Source organism: Homarus americanus, unplaced genomic scaffold (genome assembly GCF_018991925.1).
Source record: "Homarus americanus isolate GMGI-L3 unplaced genomic scaffold, GMGI_Hamer_2.0 scaffold32335, whole genome shotgun sequence".
NCBI lineage: Eukaryota > Metazoa > Arthropoda > Malacostraca > Decapoda > Nephropidae > Homarus > Homarus americanus.
The window spans coordinates 66,455-87,895 of record NW_024734028.1 but is presented as its reverse complement, the minus strand read 5'-3'; the positions used below and the strand labels follow the sequence as shown (position 1 = coordinate 87,895).

Sequence of the window (21,441 nt, the reverse complement as noted above, 5' to 3'; positions counted from 1 at the left end):
TTTCTTTCTGTGGTTATTTTATATAATATTATATATATATATATATATATATATATATATATATATATATATATATATATATATATATATATATATTCAGAAGGATGATATAGGATTTGTTTTATACATTATATATATATTATACCTTAAGCTACATATAGGTTTTGTGAAGACTTGAGTGGCAGTGATTCTAACATCTCGTATGACAAGAGGTGCAACATGTGAAGAAGGAGAGATCGAAAAGAAAGAGGAGAAAGGTGCGGACAAGGAGGAAGAAGCAAGGGAGACGAGGAGGAAGAAGAGGATCAGGAAGAAATAGGAAGGCAAGAAGCAGCTAGAAGATGGAAGAAGGGAAGGAGGAAGAAGAAAGGGAAAGACGAGGAGGAGGAGGAGGAGGAGGAGGAGGAAGAAGGAGGTATGAGGGAGATGTTGCCTCACTCGCCTCCCAATAAATGAACACTATCATCACTCATTGTCTGGCCAACGACAAGAAGATTTGGGGATAAGTTGTGATTGGCCTTTTTTCTTGTTTACTTGTGACGTGTTGCTTACTGATTGGTCCTTTTCATTTCTTTGGTGACGTGCTGCGATTTGATTGTTTTGTTATATTTTTTTTATTTCGTGACTTTTGCTTACTGAAGGGGAGCGAGTGAGGGAGGGAGGAAGGTTGGAGGAGGGAGGAGATAGGAGGAAAGGGAAGGAGGAGGTTGACATTACTCCTGAAAGATCATAAAACCGTCACAACATAATTACCTGTGATTTCTTTTACCTGTTAATGGCTGTCTTACCTGTGCTTACCTGGAGAGAGAGAGAGAGAGAGAGAGAGAGAGAGAGAGAGAGAGAGAGAGAGAGAGAGAGAGAGCTGCCAGTCGCCCCTCACTCTAAACTGTTGTGTTAAGCATTGATATATATTTACCACCGATAATAACACAGGATACACTACACCTAAGTACTGGAAATGATAACACACTACACTACACTACACTACACTACACTACACTACACTACACAGACAGGTAGTTACGTCATACTAATTTGTCGTTTATTATTAAATTTCTTGTTAGAGTACACTGACTCTCTCTCTCTCTTCCTGACATATTACGGATAAATTTCTTGACATCTTACCTCCACTATCCTCCCTCTTTCCTTAACTCCCTCCCCACCCCCCTCTCTCCTTCCTTTCCTCTTCCTTCTCTCTTTCTATTCATCCCTATTCTCCCCTTCTTATTTCTCCCTTCCTTCTCAACTCCTCCCTCCTCAAACCTCCCCTGTTCTTACTTTCTGTTTCTCCTCCTCTCCTCTGTCTTCCCTACTCCCTCCCCCTCCTTTTTCCCCCATCTTTATTTCTCTTTGCACTCGCACCTCTTTCCACCACCTTTCTTTCCAACTTGTTCTAGTCGTCGTGCGGAAACTGAGGAGAAGAAAGTGGAGAGAGAAAGTGGGTGAAAGTCGGAGGAAAATTTATGTGGTGATGGGCTGAGAGACGGAGAGTGAGAGGGAAGAAGAAGATGGAGGAGGAGAAGAGGAGTGTAAGAGATAAATGAAGAAGGAGAAAATGAAGGAGGACAGAGGGAGGGTGAGAGAAAAGGAGGAGAATAAGAAGACAGATTAAAGATTTAAGAGTGGAAAAGGAGAAAGAGTTGATGGGGAAGGGGGAGGGGAGGAGAAGTAGTGAAGCAAAGGAGGAGTAAAATCGAGAAAAGAAGAAGGAGGAGGAAGAGGAGGAACTGAAGAAGAGGACGAAGAGGAAGAGGAGGAGGAGAAGGAGGAGAGGATAAAACAAGAAATGGCTAAAATTTTATTTGTTCTCATTTAAAAGTTGGGAGTTCATGTGTGTGTGTGTGTGTGTGTGTGTGTGTGTGTGTGTGTGTGTGTGTGTGTGTGTGTGTGTGTGTGTGTGTGTGTGTGTGTGTGTGTATTATAGCTGAGTATACATGTTGTGTCGTCCACACACCACTAAACACATCTCATATTTTCATATAATCACCAATAGTAAATCTTATGAATGACCGCACTGCCAGACCAAAGATCAACATTTACCCATCATACTTTAAAAAAAAAAAAACTTAAATAATAATAACTTGTTGACTATAAATTAACTGACAATATGTACCAGGTGTCATAGATATTTGTATAGGTTTTTCTGTTAGATGTAAAACTTAAAGAAATATTTCCTCGTAAGTGAATTTAAATTGTCTTGTTGCTGACGAAAGGTAAATATTTATCTTGCAGCTGATGGTATGTATTTGTGAATGGTTGCTCTGCCAGACTGAAGAAATATGTTAGCTGCAGCGTTTGGATTCACAGTAGGAATGGCCTAGGATTCCTACCGCGTATTTTGTGATTTTATTTTGTCGTGTTAGAAACTGGTTTGGTAGTTTGTGTATTTTCTTAAATGTGTCGGGTGGTGTGTCGGTTCGTGTGTCGTGTGTGCGGTTCGTGTGTCGGGTGGTGTGTCGGTTCGTGTCGGGTGGTGTGTCGGTTCGTGTGTCGGGTGGTGTGTCGGTTCGTGTGTCGGGTGGTGTGTCGGTTCGTGTGTCGGGTGGTGTGTCGGTTCGTGTGTCGGTGGTGTGTGGTGGTGTCGGTTCGTGTGTCGGTGGTGGAGCTAAGTGCAAGGAAATAGAGTTTTATTGAACTATTAATAACTAAACTGCTGCTCGTTACACTTTCACTAACTTAAATGGGTTGAATCTTTGTTTATTTAACGAGTGGCTTAGGAGTGCTGAGAGCTGAGGGGGGGTATTAAATTCCTTGTCTGTCTGTCAGTTTTTTACTTGTCTCGTTCTTTCTCTCGTTTACTTTCTCACTTTCTTTCTCTGTTTCTCTCTTTTATTCTCTCTCTCCTCTCACTTCCCTCTAGCTCACACCGGCCATTCTCATTTGTGTCTCCTGTATCTAAGAAGTAGTCCTATATATTTTGTTTCATCTCACAGAGTTTTTTTACCTCAGTGTTTGACAGTTTTTCCATCACCTGAAGATTAGCCCCTCAGATTATTTCACCTTAAAATTAACCATCTAACCTAACCTAACCTAACACTACGCATTTTTTTTTTTTTTTTGATTTAATTCCGGAGTTTGTGAATAAGATTAAAAGTCGAGCGGTAAAATAACTTTGTAAATTGATGTTAAAAGTCGATATAAATGTTAGCACTAAAACACACTGTAGTTTTGTGTGTGTGTGTGTGTGTGTGTGTGTGTGTGTGTGTGTGTGTGTGTGTGTGTGTGTGTGTGTGTGTGACTTTCTACGTATCCATGTATGTGTTTGTATGATCATTTGAATTGAAAATATATATATATATATATTTGTTTATTGTTGTGTGTGTTGGTGTACGATATCGTCATAGGTGAATTCGTTATCACCGCTGCCGGGCGTACGATAACTTAATGATCAGAGCTGCCAGGCGTACGATAACTTCCGATCCCCAAAAAACAAAACACAATCAGCGTTGGCAGGCGTATTACAGCCTCATAAAAGTGGAGAGGGATGAGAGGGGAGAGTGAGGGATGAGAGGGATAATAGCACACCTCTCATACTCTATATCTTTAAGTACCGGATGGAAATTTACCTAAATATGAGGGAATTAACTTAGATTCTGAAATATTTGTTCGTTAAATATTTTTCTCTGATCTATATGTACTGTATGTCCGTAGGTAGAGTGTCAGTATCATTTTAACGGGATTTATTTTAATTAGTAGACAGGGTAGAATGCGCTGAATTGAAAGACAAGTTACACACAAATTAAATAGAAAGAAAAAATAAACCAAAATATAAAAACATATCCTAAAAAAGGAAAAATCGTATAAATAAAACAAATAATAAAAGTGAAAAACAATACAAAATATGATAAAAAAATCACAAGTCGATAAAAAATAATAATTCTATAAAACAATAATATAAAGGTAGAAAAAACCCTTAATAAATGGAGGTGGTTAACAGGTAGACTCTCACCTCCAACTGGCCTTGAGTACACCTGTTCGAGCACCCACACACCCACCTCACCCCTCCACACCTTGTTCCTAGAGTGTGTGTGTGTGTGTGTGTGTGTGTGTGTGTGTGTGCGATTTATTTAATGTGGGTGTATGTAGGATATAATATACATACATATACATACATACATATATATACATACATACATACATATATACATACATACATATATACTCCAAGAAAATCAGGTGGTAACGATTAAACTAAGTCAAATGTGTTATGTAGGGACCGTAGACTTTCAAACAGGTAGATACGGTTGTCATAGTAACGTTGATTACACAGGTAGATCGTTATCAGTACCGACTGCAATTTTATATTTGGCTGTCTGTTTGGCTGTGTGTTTGGCTGTCTGTCTGGCTGTGTGTTTGGCTGTCTGTCTGCTGTGTGTTTGGCTGTCTGTCTGGCTGTGTGTTTGGCTGTCTGTCTGTGTGTGTTTGGCTGTCTGTCTGGCTGTGTGTTTGGCTGTTGTCTGGCTGTGTGTTTGGCTGTGTCTGGCTGTGTTTGGCTGTGTGTTTGCGTGTGTTTGGCTGTGTGTCTGGCTGTGTGTTTGGCTGTGTCTGGCTGACTAAATAGCTGTCTCTGTGTTTCTAACTTTGAGTATTTATCTCTCTCTCTCTCTATCTATCTCTCTCTCTATCTTATCTCTCTCAGAACTATTATTGTTATTTTTTTTTGTATTATTATTATTATCATCATCTTCGTCTTCTTTCTTCTTCTTCTTTCTTCTTCTTCTTCTTCTTCTTCTTATCATCATCGTTTCCTCTTATTCCTTCTGCGAGTCGTCTATTGTACACCTGAGGTCGTCTATTGTACACCCGAGTGTCGTCTATTGTACTTCTGAGGTCGTCTATTGTACACTCGGAGGTCGTCTATTGTACACTGAGGTCGTCTATTGTACACCGGAGGTCGTCTATTTGCACAACTGAGGTCGTCTATTGTACACCTGAGGTCGTCTATTGCACACTCGAGGTCGTCTATTGTACACCTGGAGGTCGTCTAGCACCCGAGGTCGTCTATTGTACCTCCGGAGGTCGTCTATTGTACACCGGAGGTAGTCGTTTCTAGCACCTGAGGTCGTCTATTGTACTCCTGAGGTCGTCTATTGTACACCTGAGGTCGTCTATTGTACCCTGAGGTCGTCTATTGTACACCTGAGGCCTATTGTACACCCGAGGTCGTCTATTGTAATTCTTGAGGTCGTCTATTGTACACCTGAGGTCGTCTATTGTACACCTGAGGCTCTTATTGTACACCTGAGGTCGTCTATTGTACTCCCTGAGGTCGTCTATTGTACACCTGAGGTCGTCTATTGTACACCTGGTCGTCTATTGTAAATCCTGATCGTCTATTGTAATCCCGAGGTCGTCTATTATACACGAGGTCGTCTATTGTACTCCTGAGGTCGTCTATTGTACACCTGAGGTCGTCTATTGTACTCCTGAGGTCGTCTATTGTACACCTGAGGTCGTCTATTGTACACCCGAGGTCGTCTATTGTACTCCTGAGGTCGTCTATTGCACCTGAGGTCGTCATTGTACACCTGAGGTCGTCACAGGCAACTGAGGTCGTCTATTCTTGTCCAAACACTATAAGGCTGACGACTCCTTCCCTCCACCCACCTCCAGTTATAATTGAGTTTTGGTGGAGTGCTGTGGAGGGGGAAGAGTTTGGGGGGAGAGGGGGTGGTGGGGGGGAGGGAGAGGGGGAGGGAGGTGGGTAAGGAGAGGTGGAAGAAGAATTAGAAAGGAAGGAGAAGAAAAGAAGAAGAGAACAGAAAGTAAGAGGAGAGGAGAGAGAGAGAGAGAGAGAGAGAGAGAGAGAGAGAGAGAGTCCCTCAGGCTACGCTACGGTGAGGGGTGGGGGGATGTGACCTACCTGGTGACGTCACACCCTGATTACCGCTAATTAGTAGGAAGTATCTGGTGTAGGCTGACCTTGTTGGACCCTAATGACCTGTGCTGACCTGTTGACCTCTACCTTCTGTGTTGATGCATCTTTATTGTCTATCTCCCTACTCTTAATATTCTCTTCCCTCCCTCCTCTCTTCTCTCACCACTTTCACTGTCACCCCCTCCTCCTCTCCTTCCTCTCTCACCACCTCTTTCACCGTCACCCCTCTTCCTCTATCCTCTCCTCCCTCTCTCTCCTCTTCTTCCTCACCACCTCTTTCACCGTCACTCTCTCTTCCCTCTCCTCTCCTCTCTCCTTCATCGCCACTCCCCAAACGACTCCGTGGATTAATGACGTGGTCAATCTAGACAAGGACGAATCCGTTCAGTCTGTCTCCATCGTTGGCGAGGTGGGCTGAGGAGGTGATGATTGGTGCGGCTGGAGGAGGTGGTGCTTGAGGTGGGGTGGGAGTGAGGTGATGATTGAGGTGCGGCTGGAGGGAGGTGGTGCTTGAGGTGGGTGGAGGAGGTGATGATTGAGGCGGCTGGAGTGAGGTGGTGCTTGAGGTGGGCTGGAGGAGGTGATGGCTGAGGTGCGGCTGGGAGAGGTGGTGCTTGAGGGGGGCTGGAGGGAGGGTGTGGAGTGAGGTGGTGCTGAGGTGGGGCTGGAGTGAGGTGGTGCTTGGAGGTGGGGCTGAGGAGGTGGGTGCTGGAGGGGGCTGGAGTGGGTGGTGGAGGGGTGGTGGTGCTTGAGGTGCGGCTGGAGGAGGTGGGACTGGAGTTTGGGTGGTGCTGGAGGTGGGGCTGGAGGTGGGTGGGCTGGAGGGTGGTGCTTGGCGGCTGAGCAGGTGGGACTGGAGTTTGGGTGCTTGAGGTGGGGCTTGAGTTGGGTAGGGCTGGAGGTGAGGTAGGGCTGGAGTTGGGATGGAGGTGGGGTGGTGTTGAGGTGGGGCGGAGGTGAGGTGGGATGGTGCTTGAGGTGGGTGGGGCTAGAGGTGGGGTGGTGCTTGGAGGTGGCTGGAGGTGATGCTTGGAGGTGGGGCTAGAGGTGGGTGGTGCTTGAGGTGGGGCCGGAGGTGAGGTGGCTGGAGGTGGGGTAGGCTGGAGTGAGGTGGGGCTGGAGTGAGGTGGCTGGAGTGAGGTGGGGCTGGAGTTGGGTGGTGCTGAGGTTGGGCTGGGAGGAGGTGGCTGAATGGGTGGTGCTGAGGTGGGTAGGATGGAGTGAGGTGGGGCTGGAGGTGGGGCTGGAGTTGGGGTGGTGCATGGAGGTGGGACTGGAGGGATGATGGGGTGGTGCTTGAGGTAGTGCTTGAAGGGACTGGAGGTGAGGTAGGGCTTGAGGTGAAGTTCATGGAGGGTAAAGACTCTTTGGGGGATGGGGTGGGGGTGCCCTGAGGATGAGGTGTGTGGTTGGGGGATGGTGGAGAGACAGACAGACAGACAGACAGACAGACAGACAGACAGACAGACAGATAGACAGACAGACAGACAGACAGATAGACAGATTCCAGATGCCTTTGTCGAGGTTAAATCACCTTCACCACTTTACTCCTGGTGTGTGGGGGGGGGGGGGTTGAGGAGATGGGCGAAATGGGGAGGATAGAGTAGGGGTAGGGGAAGGTAGGAGAGAGGAGGTGGAGAGGAAGAAATGGGGTAGGAAATGGGTAGGAGAGGTGTGTGTGTGTGTGTGTGTGTGTGTGTGTGTGTGTGTGTGTGTGTGTGTTCAACCTAACCTAACCTAACCTAACCTAACCTCAGCTGACGAGGATATATAGATAATAACAAACACAATTTATAGTTCAAAAGTTTCACTCAGGATTATGCGTAGTTAATGGCCAGACCTGGCAGATTAACATCTAATTTGCATAATGTAGGTGGTTAATAATTCAACATTTTGACATTAGTGTTAGAGGACACGTTGTAGGGGGGTGGGTCACTTTCCTCCCTACTTTAAGGGGTTAGGTGAGGGAAGAGAATGAGGGGAGGTAAGAATGTTAGAGGGGGGGGAAGGAAGGAGGAGGAAGAGGTGAGAGGGAAGTAGAGAGGGAAGAAAGAAGGATGGTGGAAGAGGCGAGAGAGAGGAGGAGGAGGGAGGGAGGGAGGAAGAGGTGAGAGGGAAGTGAAGGAGGAGGGAAGAAAGAAGGGATGAGGAATAGGCGAGAGAGAGAGGGAGTGAGTGAGGGAGGAGGGAGAGGAGTGAGGTTAGGAAAGAGAGAGGAAGAGAACGAATAATCAAGAAACAACAAGGGACTGTAAGGAAAGATAAATATAAACTTTAAAAGCAAGAAAATATTTGTATAAAAAATTTAACAATTGAAAAAATCCTTCAACTCCCCAATCTTTCTCAATCAATCCTTAACTCCCCAATCTTTCAATCAATCCCTTAACTCCCAATCTTTCTCAATCAATCCCTCAACTCCCCAATCTTTCTCAATCAATCCCTCAACTCCCCAATCTTTCTCAATCAATCCCTTAACTCCCCAATCTTTCTCAATCAATCCCTCAACTCCCTAATCTTTCTCAATCAATCCCTCAACTCCCCAATCTTTCTCAATCAATCCCTCAACTCCCTAATCTTTCTCAACCAATCCCTCAACTTCCCAATCTTTCTCAGTCCCTCAAACATTTAATCTAATGTTCTTTAATAAAACTCAAAGTCAGTATTTATTTTTGTATTTATTTATTTTTTCCTTGTTTTCCCCCTGCAGGTATAAGGTGAGGTGGCTTGGCTGAGGACAAGACTCGTTAAGTAAGTTTCTAAATTAACTACTTTTTATCTGAGAGGTCAAAGTTCACCATCCTTATTACACACACACACACACACAATGACCTACCCTGGTTTGTTGTTGTTGATCTTCATGTCTCTGGGGTCACTTGATATATTGGTTTGGTTTGGTTTAGTTGGGTTGGGTTGGGTTGGTTAGGTTAGGTTAGGTATTCATATGGCGAGGTTAAGTGTGTTTGACCTGATATGACCTGTTAGCAAAGGCGTTATTGAATTAATCTGTTATTGGTTCGTTTCAAGAGGTGATCCCCTAATCAAGTCCATTTTGGGTAATTAAGTTTGACCTCGAGTGACCCCCGTGACCCCCGCGAGTTAAAGTGTGCCTCTGGTAATCAAACACTGAGGTTGACCTAAGCTGACCTATAGTGAAAGTGACCCCGTATAATATGCTATCGAATTGACCTGGGGTGACCACTAACACAATCAAATGACCTAAGGCAATCACTAGGCCGTAGAAATGACCCGTTATGACCTGTAGCAAATGTGTACCTTGGGTTAATGAGGCACAGGTAAACACGGGAGGCCACTAGCTCACCTGCAGCGACCCGAGCAGGAGGACAGCCGGGTGCTCTTATCGTCACTACCTGCAACACTCATTTACATATTAATTGCCAGCGACTGTGCCAAGGATCCTCACATTTTTAGTTTTAGTTTTCCTTTAATCGACCTTAACCAGACAGATTTAGATACGGTGGGAACTACGACTTTTAACCGGACAGAATTAGATATGGGAACTATGAATTTTGACCAGATATTTAGATTACGATGGGAACCTTGATTTGTTCCTCCGTGGTTAGTCAGAGAGGATCCTTGTTAAAGTGTGTGTGTGTGTGTGTGTGTGTGTGTGTGTGTGTGTGTGAGTGTGAGAGTTGGTCTGTGTATTATACCTGAGGATAATAATTTATGGTTCAATATACCCTCGCTGCCCCCACCACTACACCTACAGTAGGTACACTCCCTTGTTTACACACCTCTGCTATCAGTTAATTTCACACCTGTACGAACACACTTTAACGGCAGCAGGTGGATTAATGTGTGTCTTTCTGTAGGAGATTGTCTTATGGTAGTACTTATATATGAACACTGGAAATTCCTTTAACTTACACTCAGGTATTGAAGTGTGTGTGTGTGTGTGTGTGTGTGTGTGTGTGTGTGTGTGTGTGTGTGTGTGTGTGTGTGTGTGTGTGTGTGTGTGTGTGTGTGTGTTGCTGACGGTCGTGGCTGGGTGGTGTGAAGCGAACAGGTGTGTGGTAAGGGACAACACCTGGACAGAGACACACCTATAACAGCTGTCGGAGACACTCCTGTAACAGAGACAGTACCTGGTGTTGAGTCCGTTCGATATTGACTTCAGATCTCAACTAACATACGGACAAGGAAAACATCTGGTCTGTGCTGGTTGATGTTGTGGTTGTTGTTGTTGTTGTTTTGATTGTTGTTACTGTTGTTGTGTTTTTTATTATTATTATTATTATTATTATTATTATTATTATTATTATTATTATTATTATTGTTTTTTCCACTGCATGAACGAGAATTATTTCAGAAATAGGCCAACGCCCCCTAAAAAAGACATGAATTTTAATTAAGTTGTATGCAAATCCTCCCACAGGTTAGATACACCCTAACTATCCCCCCTTACCCTCCTTCCCCTGCCCCCCTAGCTCCCACACCTAATACAATCACCCAGAGGCCAGTTCACCAAAATGTTACACCTAAAAAATATTCTAATAATAATAATAATAATAATAATAATTATAATAATAATAATAATAATAATAATAATAATAACAATAATAGTAATAATAATAATAATTTACGGTTTATTGAAAGAGCATTGCAGCCGGAAGGCTGAAAATATACAGTTACATAATTGGGGAATGGGTCTCTTGATTTACAAATAATATACAAGTAACATAAGTGATACAAATATGATATATAATAACTAGATGGGGAGAAGCTCAAACTACAGGGCATTTCAACATAGTGACAGTGCAAAAAATAACATTGACTGGGAGTGAATACACTGGTTGATTACAAGTTATTGATAATTTTTACAATGGTTGGGACTGGGCTGTTCTTATAGCGATCACTAAGTGCTCGTATGGGCTGGATGCGGTTGTGGTGTTGAACCGCAATTTTCGGTCGAGGGATCTCGGGTGGTAGTAGGAGCCGGTGTCGAGGATGGTGCAGAAGCTTCCAACCAAATTTGCAGATGAGGTCGTGGTGATGGTCAGTGAGAGCCGAGAGGGTCAGTATGTTGAGCACTTCTTGATATGTGGAGTAGGAAGGGAAGAGAATAATCTTGCATACCCTCTTTTGCACTTGTTCTATGTGTTTACGTGTGTGTGTGTGTGTGTGTGTGTGTGTGTGTGTGTGTGTCCGAGTGAAATGATTTAAAGTGATTTTGTATTTTTTTGTGTGAATGTAATTAGTAAGGATTTTTGCGTGGGTGAGAGGTGAGGTGTTTTTGTTGTTGTTGTTGTTGTTGTTGTTATTGTTGTTGTTTATTTGTAACAGACTTGAGCAGCTTCAATACGTGGTAATAGGTAATAGTAACAGGTTTACCATCCCCCGTCTCTCTCTCACGACCAAGACATAGAAATTTTCAAAACAAAACATAATAGTCAAGGAAAGATTCACCTATAATGAAAGGTTTACCGCCCAAATCAAGTCTTGTGTAGATTCTCAGAGACAATATTATTTCTTCAAGTGAGGATTCAGTCCACTGGAAATTCACACCACGATTTTATTTTTATTCGACGGTAAGAATCGTGTTTACGAGTTCATTTGCATCTGGAATAATGGCTAGTAAAGAGAGGAGACATATAAAATGGCGTTCTCAACATTCTCAAGTGTCATTTCCTTTTTTTTATTTTTTTTTTATTTGGTGAGGAAAGTTTGGGTCGTTGTGGTCCAGGAATGGTTGTAGGTTGGTCGTCTCTTTCCTCGCGCACACACACACACACACACACACACACACACCTTAATTATCATGATTTATTCAGCGACAACAGTTCACAGTCCTTTACGTAAGCTGTCGATGATATGCAAATTCCTGGGTATTTATTTGATCTGAGCCTGACCTAATACTCAAGCTTTAGTTAAATTCTCCTCTAAAGTAGATTAAGGAGAGCGTATTTGTATTAAGTTTGTGATAAGCTGAGAATTTACTTGACAAGCTTAAAGACCTGCAGTAAGTAAGCTGACCAGTGATGACCTGATAAGCTTAGTGGGCAGTGAGTATAGCTTGGACCAGGAATGCCTTTATATACCAAGAGAACAGCACACACACACACACACACACACACACACACACACACACACACACACACACAATAAACACACACACACACACACACACACACACACCACCTTCCTATATCCACACTAGACTCTCACGACTTCTGATACATGTAAACACAACTCTCTCTCTCTCTCTCCCAACACACATAGTAGCCTCAGCTTTGATCGTAACGCGCCCCTCCACTCGACCTCTTTACCTCTCGGCCTCTCGTCACTTCTGTACCTTCCTTCTTGGCCTTCCGTAGAGGTACTTGGCCTCTTGAGTCTTCTGTACCTCTTGTTCCGGACTCCAAAAGCCTCTTCCATCTTGGCCGCTTGCGATTGACCTCACGATTCTCGGAGGTATTTGGCCTCTTTACACTTCCGTACATCTCACTCTGACCTCCCTCTGACGACCTCACCGTACTAAGAGGTACTTGGCCTTATAGGGATCGCCTCTACCTCACGTTCCGGAGATGGCGGCCTCCAGCGGCACTTGGGGTACCTGAAGTCACTCTCCTTCCTTCCTTCCTTCCTTCCTTCCTTCCTTCCTTCCTTCCTTCCTTCCTTCCTTCCTTCCTTCCTTCCTTCCCTCCCGTCTTTCTGTCCGTTTCTGTTTGTTTTCCTATCCGTCTGTCTGTCTGTCTGGGACGAGATACCCCTCAGCTAGGTTCTTGAGGGGATATGGTCTGCTTCACACTAACAACTCTCCCCTCTCTTCCCCTCTCAGTTCTTCCCCTTTTCCTCTCCCCTCTCTTCCCCTCTCATTTCGTCCCCTTTTCCTCTACTCTATCTTCCCTTTTCAGTCCATCCCCTCATCCTCTCTCCTCTCATTCCTTTCCTCTCTCTCCTCTTCCCTCTCTTTCCCCTCTCAGTTCTTCCTCCTTCACCTCTTTTATTCCTCTTTCTCTGCCTCTCCTAAATGACATTATTTCTCGTGGGTGAGCTGACAATAATACTCTTACTGATACAATTATAAGAGAGTTGGGTTTTAAATACCACCTTCCTTCTTCAGTAGTTCTGGCCTCACCTGCCCCCTCTCCACCAGGAAAGATAGAGTCTCGGTGCTAATTTGACTCCCTTTCCTGGTCGTAGTCAAGGAGTCGTATCTTAAATTACAGGTAGATGTATTTGTCTGTCTCTAGTATAAGATCGTTTGAGAATCCATGTATGTGTTTTGTCTTAAGTGAATCTTTTGAGTACTTTCTTGCGCTCTGAAGTCAATCTTACGAATTTTTGAGAATCCATTTTTACCAGAGATGAAACAGGTAGATACGTTCTCTTGTCAGGGGTGTAAATTTAGCATACGAACCTTTGAGACTGCTGGCCACGAGAGAGGTCGGGTTCACCTTAATTAGATCACAGGTGTAATGGACACTGGACAAGGGACTAGCAGGCAGGTGAGGGTGTCTCGTGTTCACCTGCCTGGTCTTGGAGATATACACATCCTTTGTTGTGAGTTTATGACACGACAAAAAAAAATTCGATGTTGTGAGGTTACGACATGGCAAGGAGGTGTTTCGTGACGGCCGTGTAGTGTACTATGGTTGTATTTCTTGAATGGTGTTGTGAGCTGACGACACGACAGTTATTGGTCAAGGATCTGATACGAATATACCACCTGTGACCCCAAATACCACCTGTGACACCAGATACCACCTGTGACCCCAAATACCACCTGTGACACCAAATACCACCTGTGACCCCAAATACCACCTGTGACCCCAAATACCACCTGTGACCCCAAATACCACCTGTGACCCCAAATACCACCTATGACCCCAAATATCACCTGTGACCCCTAAACACTACCTATGACCCCAAATACCACATGTAACCCCAAACACTTCCCCAACTGGCAACTTAGGTACCCGTTTACAGCTGGGTGAACTGTGAATGCCCGGGAATCGAACCACCGACCACTGAAATAGGAGACGACTGCTGTATCCACTCTCCTACGAATTATAGTGACAATAAAAAATAAAATGAAATAAAATAAAATGAAATAACAAAATAATCTTTGTAAATAATTTGAAAAAAAAAAAATATCCACCACCACCTTGTCAGTATTTGTAAAGGATTAATTACGGGTCGAGAAGGAAAGAAAAAATATATATATTATACTCGTTATTTCACCCATATTAAGACATATATATTATTGTAATTTAAAAGAACACCTGGCGTATTAATTATCAAGGACATGGACCACACAATAGCGTCCGTAATAAGTACGTCAAGGGAAGCAGGAACTCTCTTTTACGTGTATCTTTCTACTTACCTGTCCTACCTGGTCCTACCTGGCCTCACCTGGTCCTACCTGGTCCTACCTGGTCCTACCTGGCCTCACCTGGTCCTACCTGGTCCTACCTGGTCTTACCTGGTCCTACCTGGTCCTACCTGGTCTTACCTGGTCTTACCTGGTCCTACCTGGTCCTACCTGGTCTTACCTGGTCTTACCTGGTCCTACCTGGTCCTACCTGGGTCATGATTCTTAAACGTACTTACGATATTTTTTTTATTTTTTCTCGTTTTAGTGCTTATTATTATTATTATTATTATTATTATTATTATTATTATTATTATTATTATTATTATTATTATTATTGAAGGGGAGATATTGACTTTTTTTTGTCATAATTTAAAAGTAATTAAGTTAAATAAATTCTCATATGGCAATTTAGTAAGAGGAAAAAAAATATTAGCGTATGAATCTTTGAGAATCTACATCGGTGTCGTAACTTTAAGGAAACGATTAAATAAATTCTCAAAACACAGATTAAGGGAGATATTTGTGTCGGAGCTGAAGAGTTATATACAGGGAGTTAATTTGGTATAGTACCCCCTTCTTCTTTCTCCCACCCCCTGAGACTCAAAAGGGGGAAGGGGAATGGGGAATTCAGTGGTATCCTGCCCCCTTAACTTTCCCTTCTCTTGTCATCTGGGGGAAAAGGAGGAGAGAAAGGAGCGGGAAGAGGGGGGTATAGGGCGAAGGAAGAGAAAGAGGGCGGTCAGGAGAGGGGGGAAAGGGGGACGGGGAGAAGAGAGGAGGGGAAGAAGGGAGAGGGAAGAAGAATTGGAGGTAGGATGAGGGAGAGAGGGGAAGAGGGGAGGTAGAGGAGAAAAAGGGGATAAGGAGGAAGTGGGGAGAGGGGAGGTATAGAGGGGGAAGTTAAATGATGGCAGGTGTTGGTTGTGATCCCTCACCTCAACCCAACAATTTTTCTTCTCACTACGGAAATAACTTACTCTCTCTCTCTCTCTCTCTCTCTCTCTTGCGGCACGATCCTCCTGTACACAAAATATTCTCACTTTGCCATCCACCACCAGGCAGGATAATGTCTTCTCACCGATATTGCTTCGTGTTGAACAGCTTGCAGTGTTGAAAATTGTGTGCGTGGCTCCCACATGTTGCAAGGAGCCGTGAAGTGTGTTGGTGCAGTGCTGGGGGAGGGGTGGGGGAGGGGAGGGGTGGGGGGGAGGATGAGGTGGGAGTGGGGAGAGAAGGAGGGTGGGAGAAAAAGGGGGGAGAGAAGGAGGGTGGGAAATGGGAGTGAGGAAAGATGAGGTTGAAGTGTGTATGTATGTATGTATGTATATGTATATATGTATGTAAGTGTTCCTCATGCATATCCACAGTTTTGAAGATCGAGAAATGAACTTTGGTAGGGAGGTCGGGATGGTCGGCGGATAGGCAGGTAACTCAGCCATTACTATGTTAGCTTTTATAAGTTAGAGTAAATACGTCATAAATACGCCATAAATACGTCATAAATACGTCATAAATACGTCATAAATACGTCATAAATACGTCATACAGGTATTTCTATTTTCAAGGACTGTCTTAACCCAAATTCTTCCTTCAAATACTTCAAAGTCCACAGATTTTTTCCTTCTTTTTTCATTTCATTCAGTCTCCGCCTTACCTCTCCTCCTCCCTCCTTCTGCTTTCAACTCCTTCCCTTTATGTCTCAGGTTTTCTTATGATGTTCTTTAATTATTCCATGACATGATTCCGCCATGACTAGACGAGCGTGGAAATTGAATGACAGAGTTGAAAGAATCTATTTGATGGAGGATTGAAAGGATGTCAGGACAATGTATCAGGGTTATGACAGTGTTGGTATCAGGGTTATGATAGTGTTGGTATCAGGGTTATGACAGTGTTGGTATCAGGGTTATGACAGTGTTGGTATCAGGGTTATGATAGTGTTGGTATCAGGGTTATGACAGTGTTGGTATCAGGGTTATGACAGTGTTGGTATCAGGGTTATGACAGTGTTGGTATCAGGGTTATGACAGTGTTGGTATCAGGGTTATGACAGTGTTGATATCCGGGTTATGACAGTTGTTTGTATCAGGGTTATGACAGTGTTGGTATCAGGGTTATGACAGTGTTGGTATCAGGGTTATGAGAGTATTGGTATCAGGGTTATGACAGTGTTGGTATCAGGGTTATGACAGTGTTAGTATCAGGGTTATGACAGTGTTGGTATCAGGGTTATGACAGTGTTGGTATCAGGGTTATGACAGTTGTTTGTATCAGGGTTATGACAGTGTTGGTATCAGGGTTATGACAGTGTTGGTATCAGGGTTATGAGAGTATTGGTATCAGGGTTATGACAGTGTTGGTATCAGGGTTATGACAGTTGTTAGGTACGGTGGCTGGCGACAGGTGTTGTACTCAGGTTATGGCAGTGTTGGTACTGTGCTGCAGCGTCGGTATCAAAGGTTGGCGGCAGTGTTGGCATCAGGGTTATGGCAGTGTTGGTATCAGGGTCATGACAGCGTTGGGTGGTTTGCGGTTATGGCAGTTAATGTGGCATCATAGGTTATGGCAGTGTTAGTACCAGGTCATGAAGGTCGTTTCGTTTCTAAATCGTGACGAGCAAACTTGTAGGTCGTGATAGCCTTCCTAGTCGTGACGAGTCTTGATAATAGGACAAGACTCCAGGCCATGTCCTCCACACCCGTGCCTCCTACAAGCTCCTGTGTGAGTACCCGTCGAGTCACCACTGCAGGAAGGTGCTAGTCCTCTCTCTCTCCACCATATATTTATTCTCAGTAAAATTAATCCAGCTGTGAGTTAATTCCTGCACACACACGCACACGCACACACACACACACACACACACACACACACACACACACACACACACACACACACACACACACACACAACACGAGAAGTGAGTCACAAAGGCCAGTAGCTATTTACAGCGTGTTGGTCATCGTAGGGGATATAACACCCAGTACAGTGTCCTCTTGTTGGCACCGGCACACTCCCTGGTCCTGCGGTGCCAACATTTAGGGGTCCAGTAGTGGTGTCTGGCCCGAATACGGTCCAGTAGCCTAACTCCGTCGCCAGAGGGAACCGTTACAAATACGAAAGAGATTGGGAGTGTATGCGTGGCGACTTGTGGTGTAATGGTCAGCATGCTCGCCTCGCAACTGAGCGGACCCGGGTTCGATCCTCGGGCAGGGTGAAACTATGGGCAAGTTTCTTTACGCCATTTGCCTCGGTTTTCCTAGCAGTAAGTGGGAACCTGGATGTTAATCGATTTGCGGATCGTGTTCCGGGGTAATGGTTAGCCAGTGCAGTTGGTCATGCAGCTCGTTAACTCAGGGTGTGGTTGTTGTGTTGGCGACAGCTTCTACACCTTAAATAAATTCACGCCTATAGGTGGCCCTTGGGCCGGCCATCCTCGTTACCTCGTTACATGAGGGGCTACCATTAGTGTGTGTGATGCTAAACACACACACGCACACACATACACACACACCGTACATAACATATCACGTTTCCTTTCCCTCCTTTTCTCTCTATTTGTGAGCCAGAGGGCCAGCCTTTCCAGGAATGTACTGTACCTACTTGTAGATCAAAGGTAGAGTGAGTAGGTCCAGGGGAGTAGGTCAAGACTCTACAACACCTGGAAGTGAGGGAAGAGTAAGACCCTACCTTTATCTCTCAGGGCAGGTCGGGCGAAGTGACTTTAAGCTCCACATTGTTACTGTATACTGTATAATGTTTTCCTTCTGTGTGTGTGTGTGTGTGTGTGTGTGTGTGTGTGTGTGTGTGTTAGGTTAGGTTGTCTCCTATACTATAAATACTTTCATTACTAACTAACATTTGTTGACGTTATATATCCCGTTATATCTGTTGGGAATATAATTCACAAAATATAATATTTCCCATTTTAAAAGACTTACTGTAGTTATATATTTGGTTATATATTACAGGTTTAACTCATTTGATAACATTATTATTCGACAGAAAAATATGAATTCATAATATTTTTGGACGGTATGATAGTCTATAATGAAGGACTGTTGAAATACAGACAGAGGAAGAGAGACAGACAGAGAGAGAGAGTCAAACAGACAGACACAGACAGGCAAGCAGACAGATATAGAAAAAGAAAGAAAACGAAAAAAAAATTGTACCTACAGACGAAATTTTGTGACAACACAGAAGCGTATAAAAGCATTGTGAATGTGTCTATAGAAACACGCTTTACACAAACACTAACACAGACAACTACATCACGACATGAACAAACACACGCTTTACACAAACACTGACACAGACAACTACATCACGACATGAACAAACATGACGGTCGGGCACAAAGGTCATCCCCCTCCCCTCCAGCAGCGCCTACGTCAGATACGATCGAGTCTATTACCTAGATCACTGTGTATTCAGCACATGTAACAGTGACACCAATTAACAGGTAGTGATAGTGTCGTACAGGTGATGTCTTAATTTAGATATTTAAATTACAGATACATCATTGTATCGTCGATTAAGTGAGCCAATTAGACACGTTCTGATATACAGGTAAGTTAAGGGAGGATATTTAACCTTAAAGTATTCAACCTTTTGCCGTAAGTTAAATAGATGAGCAGTGTCGTTTCTAACAACAAGCGGAATAATCTTTTAAATCTGACATTCAACTTTAGTCCATTCCAGGGGATCGGGAATGGTCTGCTGAACGGGGAGTAATCTGGGCCCTATGGGAGCTGGGATATTCAACGAAGGATACTGTTCGTGGTGTTCAACGAGGTTCAACGTAGGAGAGTAGTGGCAAGGGAGAGTGTGGGGAAAGGATGGAAGAAGATGGGAGAGTGTGGGGGAGGGTGAGAGAAGGTGGGAGAGAGGAGGTAGGAAAAAATAGATTATGGGAGAGGGAAGGTTCAAAGAGTGGGAGGGGATGGAAGAGGGAAGACAAAGATAAGGGAGAGGATGGGGCGGAGTGGTAGAGGATGAGAGGGCAGAGGAATCAGGGAGAAACGAATTTACAGGGAGAAATAAAATCGTAGGAGGAATGGAGTGGAAAAGAAGAGGAGGAAGCGACGTCCAGGAAGTGGTAATTGAGGAGAGAGGAAGGAGAGATACAGAGAGAGAGAGAGAGAGAGAGAGAGAGAGAGAGAGAGAGAGAGAGAGAGAGAGAGAGAGAGAGAGAGATATGAAGGGATTGGCACAGAAGAAGAAAAGAGAAGGAGAAGGGGAAGATGTCAAAGCCTTCAGAAAGGAGGAAGAAGAAGAGAAGGAAGAGGCGGAGGAGGAGGACGAAGAAGAGGAGGAAAGTTACGTTAATTAAAGATTTATCTATTTTGTCAAGTTTCATGAGGTATACACATTATATATACACATCATACATACACCAACTGACCAAAGTATACACACGCACACACCAGCTGTCAGACATACAAACACACGTCTCTTGTGAACAAAAAAAGTCCTAGCGTGTAAAAATTGAACTCAGAGATGAAAGGCATTTACTGTAAGAGAGAAATCTGGAATATTGAAATGGTACTGGAATACTGAAATGGTTTAGGAATACTGGAATGTTACTGGAACTTGAAGGGTACTGGAATTCTGGAATAGTTCGGGAATACTGGTATGGTACCGGAACTTTAGGGGTATTGGAATTCTGGAAGGGTTCGGGAATACTGGAATGTTATTGGAATTTGAAGGGGACTGGAAATTGAAGGATACTAAAATTCTTGAATGGTTCGGAAATACTGGAAGGGTTCGGGAATACTGGAATGTTACTGGAATTCTTGAGTGGCACTGGAATTTACACACTGCAGTAAAGTTTTAATAAAGCAAGTAAGTTTCCTCAAAAAATGGCCCTGGTAAGAGGGGGGGTGGAAGGCACACTAACCTGGATGAGTGGGGGGCCAGCCTGCCAGGTGAGGGGTAGTAAGGCATCCTTTACCTCACCTCTATTAACACCTTGTCGAGGAAGGAAAAACACTATTATATACATGGGAACAGTACACAATGAATCCAAGATTATTTTGTGTGTGTGTGTGTGTGTGTGTGTGTGTGTGTGTGTGGATTAACGGGGAGGTTTGCCAGAGGGGAGGGACGGGGAGGAGGAAGGAGGAAAGGAGGATAGGAGGGAAGGTAAAAAGGAGGAGGGAAAGTAGGAAGCGGGGATAGATGAAGGTAGGAGAAATGGGAGGGAAAGTAGGGGAAGAGGAAGGAAAAGTAGAGATGAGGAGAGAATGGACAGAAGCAGCAAGGGATGAGGAAGGAGAGAGTGAAGGGAGAAAAGGAAGGAAGAAATGGAGTGAGGGATGGGGGTGAAGGAGTAAAGAAATGTAGGATAAGGATGGAGAGAATGGTTGGAGTCAGAGAGATAGGGAGGGAAGGAGAGATAGTGAAGTGAGGGGGATAGAGGGGAGTGGAAGAGGCAGGAGGAAGCGGGGGGGGGGCAGGCAGGAGGTAGGGAAGGAGAGAGAGGGGAGGGGAATTTGGATTAATCCTCAGTTAGTCCTCTTGGGACTCCTTCAACTGGCCCCTGTGGTTGATACTGGTTCGTGTGGTAGTTGTGTGGTTGTTGTTGTTGTAGTTGTTGTAGTTGTTGTGGTGTTTTGTGTTGTTGTTGTGGTAGTTGTTGTTGTAGTTGTTGTGGTTGTTGTTGTTGTAGTTGTTGTGGTGTAGCTGTTGTGGTTGTTGTTGTTGTAGTTGTTGTTGTAGTTGTTGTGGTTGTTGTTGTTGTAGTTGTTATTGTTGTGGTTGTTTGTTATATTGTTGTTGCTGTAGTTGTTGTGGTTGTGGTTGTTGGTTGTTGTGGTTGTTGTGGTTGTTGTTGTTGTTGTAGTTGCTGGTGGTTGTTGTTGTTGGTGGTTGTTGTTGTTTGTAGTTGCTTTGCGGTTGGGTGGTTGTTGGTGTTGTGGTTGTTGCTTGGTGGCAGTTGTTGGTGTGTTGTATTGTTGTTGGGTTGTTGTTGTTGTTGTAGTTTTTGGTGGTTGTTGCTGTTGTGGTTGTTGTTGTTGTAGTTGTGGTTGTTGTTGTTGGTGGTTGTTGTTGTAGTTGTTGTTGTGTTGCGTGGTTGTTGTGGTTGTTGTTGCGGCGCTGTTGTTGTTGTTGTTGTGGTTGCTGTTGTTGTTGTTGTTGCTGGGTGGTGTTGTTGTTGTTAGTTGTTGTTGGTTGTTGCGTAGTTGTTGTGGTTGTTGTTGTTGGGTAGTTGTTGTGGTTGTTG

The 21,441-nt window shown here is 44.0% G+C and overlaps 1 long non-coding RNA gene across 1 annotated transcript in view; it reads left to right on the top strand.

Annotated features, from left to right (window-relative positions):
- The window catches only part of LOC121870129, a 73,537-nt gene that overhangs the window by 40,498 nt on the left and 11,598 nt on the right, over window positions 1-21,441 (top strand). Inside the window, exon 2 of the long non-coding RNA XR_006089652.1 lies at window positions 8,586-8,626. This is a non-coding gene — a long non-coding RNA (uncharacterized LOC121870129). The remainder of the gene's footprint in view (window positions 1-8,585; window positions 8,627-21,441) is intronic.